The following is a 6079-nucleotide window of genomic DNA, read 5'->3' on the forward strand; positions in this document are numbered from 1 at the left end:
TATAAATCGCTGGCGTACATCTACCCCAGCGATTTATAAGTCGCTGCTAAATCGCCGGTATTAAAGCCCCACTTTAGATCTAGTCCAACGGAAGGGAAAACTCGCCGCCATATACTGGTTATTTACCGGCGATATTATATTCGCTGCTCCATATTATTAATCGCCGCAAAATCAAAATAGGATTGAGTTGATAAACGCTGCGAAAGATATTTAGCAGCGACTAATTTTTGACGCTATAAGTGAAAATATCGCTGCCAATTCTATTTGCCAGCGACCAATCCAAATCGCCGCAATATAACTATAACAGTGCTGTTGTATTTGGCGGCGATTATTAATCGCCGTTTTCATTACTGCCCGCGAGTTTTTAATCGCGGCTATTGGAGATGGCCCTTTTGGCAGCGACCATAAGATCGCTGCTAAATGCTATATTACGGCGAGTTTGTAATCGCTGCAATGTAGATGTTCCTATAACGACGAGCTCAATACGCCGCTATTTCCTTATAGACAGCGATTTCGAGTTTCGCCGTCATTTAGTTATTGGTATTGAAATTAAATCGCAGCGAAATTTAAATCGCTGCTATAAGTTTATCGTAGCGATTTTGGGATCGCTGGGGTAGAGTTAATAAAGTAAAATTGATATAGCGGCGATAAATTAGTCGCCGGTTAAGGGTTTTAATTCGCCGCAAAGAATTTTCCGTGCTTAAATTCCCTGGGCCTAATTTTCTTTCTAAGCCTGGTTTTTTTATCTGTTCATAAAAGCAACATTCATAATCAATGGCGCCCAAGAAATGAAGGTTGAACATCAATATAACATGCAAAATAAAATCCCATCAACAAACATCCAAGCCCATCAACAAATCCAAACTCATATGTATTACAATAGGGTGGCGTATTGTATTCTCATATACAAACTGAGCTAAATCCATTCATATTAAATAACCATCACAGTCATTTCTCATTTTGTATTCAACTCTACTATCCACTGAGAATAAATACAACCAATATCAAACAAATTTACTGAGCGTCATGCCCCCATGTACAGCTCCTGCGACTTTAACCCAACAACGGCCAGGTTCAGTACTAGATTCGGCTGGCTTGGACCAAGTGTTGCAGCACGGGGCACCTTGGAAAAAGTAGAAACAATGAAAGGCATCAGTCTCATGTCATGTACTAACCCATCCAACTAATACATAGGTGGTAGCTTATGAAGACAAATCGAACTCAAGCACCAAAATACCTGGACTAGCACTGTTTCCTCCAATCCAATGTCATAACATGATCGAAAATATGTTGCAACAGACTGCAGTAGAACATTTAAGATACCTAGGGTACCCTTTGGTTTTCCTAATGAGCATGCAAGACAAGAATAAATAGTAAACCAAGCTTACAACTACGACCAGTTTTTGCACTCCAAATGGGGCGGCTTTTTGTGTTCTTTACTTATGTTTTATGGAAGCAAATTTGAACCCAAATAAATTAGATGCAACTGCACATGGGCTGAACTCATGCATACCTGTGATATCCCAGCGAATTGACCCTCAAACAATGTTTCCGGTCATAATGCCCACCTCTTCCTCCCTGTAAAAGTAAATTGATCCCAGTGAGAGTCATGATGAATGTCCAATGTAGGATCACGTCTCATTCTCAGAAGGTTTAAATTATGGAATAACCAAATTAGAAACATTAATCGTATATTTCCTTGTTAGAAAAATAATATTTCTGACATGATTTCGCAAAGAATGGTGCGAAATTATGCTAGCTAGCTATATGATCATGGTATTAGAGGATTGGCGCCATGAGTACTTCATCAGCTCTGGAACTTGATTAAATCACAAAGAAGACCTTATATCCATAGGCAGGGACTAATAATATATATTATATAGGTGGTCTGTAAAACAAATTAGGCTTAGCTTAGCTTGAAAATGACTGGAAAATTAACCTGATGTTCATGATTTTCTTTTTCTTGTTTTGGCAATAATTAGCAATCAAAGGTTAACGTAGCCAAGTTGGATTAACAACGTACGTCTTCGTTAATACCTACCTACTTGTTGATCAATGAATATTTGGTGAATTATAATATATAATTAAATACACCGCGTGTTATTTGATTGCTGGACATCTTTATACTGAATTAGCAAATGCATGCAATGGCTTAAGGCCCCAAACAGGAAACTACGTAAGGATAAAGTTGGTTTTGCTTAAATCTCTTGAGACTGAGCCTTTTAACTGGGCAAAAAAAGGCCGCATACATATAACCATAAAGATGAGTCAGATCATATAGCGGTTGGCAGCCTAAAAGGTGTGGCAGATGTAACAAAAAAATCAACTACCTATACAGCCAAAGAGACTCGGGGAACCTCAACTTGAGCAGCCTTTTTTTCATTCTTTTTCTGGGCTACCTCAGCAATTTTGGCCATGAGGGAATATGTGGATCCTTGGCTGTGGAATAGCAGTTCCCATATGCTATTCAAGCCACCCAATTACAAACTAAATAGAATGGAGCTCGTGTTACAGAAACATATGAGTTTTCCTTAATAAGCAACTTGCCTCATACACTTCCATCATTTTATTTTAAACTTAAAACTAGCTAATTAACATATACAAGGAAAAAGTAACCATAAAATTTAGATTTAAAGAAAGGGGGGAGGGGGAGAGAGAGAGAGAGAGACCAATGTCCAAATAGCATGCAACTTCCTCAACTCACTATTAACACTGTGAAATGTCTCATCTGCATAAAATCACCAAATAGAGCATAAGTAATATGGGCTGGCCAAAATAGAACCCTGCAAATGTATTACAGCAAAAGAAATGATAGAGTGAATAGAAAATTCACTCTTATATTTGGATCAGCGGATATTCCCCTAATCATTTGAGCTTGTTGTCAATGAGAAATACCCATCAATCGTAAAAACGATTTGCTCCCTCATCTTTGACATACATCTTATATTCCCTCCAGAAACTACATATGTTTATGATTGTGCCACCTCAATGGTCAAAATTTGTCACCATGGATATAAGAAAGATTATTATACAATATTATTTGCAATTCTTTTATATATAATTTCAATTTAACTGCAGAGAAGTATACCTTTGCAAACTCAATTTGAACCAATAATTGCTACTATATTGTTGACCACTTCAGATTATTCATGTGTGTCTCTTTCATCTGCCTTCCAACTTCATTCTTCTTGAGCTCAGTTATACTTACAGACTACTTATATGGCAACCCCATATGGGACCAATGAGAAAAATGGTCCCTATTTGGCAAGTGTGGTATTTTAAGGGAAATTAATTATAGACATTTGAATGGAGTTAAGTACAAGCGACACTGGAGACTTGCAAAATGAGAACTACTATAGTTATGCACATGGGCTGAGTGTTCATGATTTAATCATCTCTTTTCCTGTCCCTAACCAAGAGTTCATCTTGTATACTACTCATGTGCTTGGGCTATGCCTTATGGGATTTTAATAGAATCTTTGTTTGGTTATTTATTTAATTCTTGGAAATAAATAACCATAAAATCACCCATATCGAACTAGTACACTTAAAAGATACAAGCAAACAATCAGCAAGAGGCTCACCATCGAATACACTTGAGAAAAGCTCCTTAGGCAGCTGTCACATCCCACTAGTTGAGTGTACGTAGATATTCTTCTCAACAGAGGGGGGCAGGAGCAACTGTGGCAAACACAAAAAATATCATTAATATTCAACTCTGTTTGGGAAACCAAGTTGCTAGAAATATATTTGAGAACTTCACTTGTACAAGTACATTTTATGGTGGATAACTCCAAATGATACTAACCCCATTTTCAGACCCATCAAAGATCCAAGAGATCCCCGGTGTAGACATAGATCCAAGATTTATATAAATATATATATAATACTATATATATATATAGCCCAGTGTCATATAGACTAAGTCCAAAAACCACCCAAAAGCACAACACGTCGACACCCTAACTTCATATCTCCCCGGTGTCACAAAAAACCACCCAAATGCACAACACGTCGACACCCTAACTTCATATCTCCCCGGTGTCACAAAAAACCACCCAAAAGCACAACACGTCGACACCCTAACTTCATATCTCCCCGGTGTCACAAAAAAACCACCCAAAAACTTGTGCCCTTTTATGAGAAGCCCCTTATGGGCCGGGGGAATCGTTACACTGAGTCTGTCGAACTGACTCAGTGAACGATGGGAAAGCCCTAAAGAATTGATGCATCAGATTGTCATTTTGTATCTGATGCTCCCTCAGCTCCCGCAACTCTGTCCTCATTTCATCCAGCTGACTCTTGTAAGCTTCAGCATCCTTCTTATATTGTTCAGCATCCTTCTTGTATTGTTCAGAATCTTTCTTGTGCTTTTCAGCCTCAGACATGTATTGTTGCATTTGAACTTTGTCACGCTGTCTACTTGACTCGGGGATGACCATTTCCCCAAGTCCCCGTGCATATCCAGGTCGATGGCCAAGAACCTCCCTAAAGACAGTCGCTGCTGCCTCATCACTACGTTGCTCTGGTCCTAGGCCATCCAACCTACCTTGCATCTCCTTCTGCACATTGACAAAGCAACGATTAGAACTAGCATAAATCAGCATCAATGCTATGTTAATAAAATTATCACGTATAGAAAGAAACATAGACCCCAACGGCTGTTCCTGTACTACTCACATAAGTACTTTCTGTAGCATCTGTGACAAATGCATTCTTTTTCTTTGACCAACGCGTCTCTTTGTAGAAGTCGACCAAATTCCCATTCTCATTGCGCTGTCATGTGACATTTGAATAACAAAAGCTATGAGTAAATGGACAGCTTTAGTGATAGTAATGTAATATTGTCAAAAAAATCTCCAACTATATATTTCACTATTCTATTGAAATCAAAAGATTGTTTTCCCTTAGACATACCTTTTGCTCAAGTAATCGGACGAATGATTTACGTCCTGATGTGTGGTTAATGGCCTGCTTCTTTCGGTTCTCCCGATTTTGAGCTGCAATTTTTTGTCATGTGGCATTGGGAAACAATTACTTATAATAGACAAACATATTGACCATCCACCATATTTAGACATATTAAAGATATGGTTTTTATATGGTTGTATGTGAGAAAGATCATCTATACCTTGAAGGCATCGCTGCCCCACCTTTCACACAACTTCACCCATACGATGGGGTCCACTAGGTTAGTTCCATTAGCCAACGCTTCTACGTGGCTTCCATAGGATTCATAAATCTTGTGCAAGTCGTGGTGGAAGGAGTTGAAGCGCTTACGTAAGGCCTTTGTCACCGTCAATCGGTGGTTTTCGCGATCCCAGTCCAACACAAAGTCACTCTACATGCAAACAATCAATGTGTCATCTCGTTATTTAGGCGATGATTATACTACATAAACAACTTCCAAATGCTATGACAAGAACAAATTTGTATATACCCGAACACGGTCAATGAGCTCCTCTTTAATCGCTGGTGGGACATCCGACCAACGCTTGTAACTCATGTCACAATATTGTTTAACAATCCACGATACTCGTGTTGTGAACATAGAAGCGTGTTCACAACATGGGGCCGTCTCACCATCATTTATCTTCAACTGCACTTTCCCGTTCTTCCTTAACTTGTCAAATAAAATGCATCTAGATGGCCCACGAGTTCGTCTCCTCTGTTCTTGCGTTCCTTCGGTCTCCATTGGGGCAGCTGCAGCTGTATTTTAAGATATGGTTTATATTAGTATGTAGAAGTGTAATGCGGAATATTCACACTTAATAACACATACAAACATGATTTTGCTTTCAAATTCAAAGTATTGGAAAAAAAATGCACCAGTTTGTTCTCGTGTAGGTGATTGTTCCACTGTATTTGGTGGGGGTTCTTGAATAGGTTCTGGCGCGTGACTTGGCACAACGCATGGTGGGGGACTTGGGGGCTGTGTCGAATCATCCGAGGAGGATTGATTACACTCCTCCGTGCTGTGATATGAAGATAATCGTGCACCACGGGGTCGCATGTGACGACCTGAGTATGGTATATAACGCCTTCCACCTCGAAGGCCGCGAAGTCTACCTCCGCCTCT

Source organism: Juglans regia, chromosome 5 (assembly GCF_001411555.2).
Source record: "Juglans regia cultivar Chandler chromosome 5, Walnut 2.0, whole genome shotgun sequence".
Lineage (NCBI taxonomy): Eukaryota > Viridiplantae > Streptophyta > Magnoliopsida > Fagales > Juglandaceae > Juglans > Juglans regia.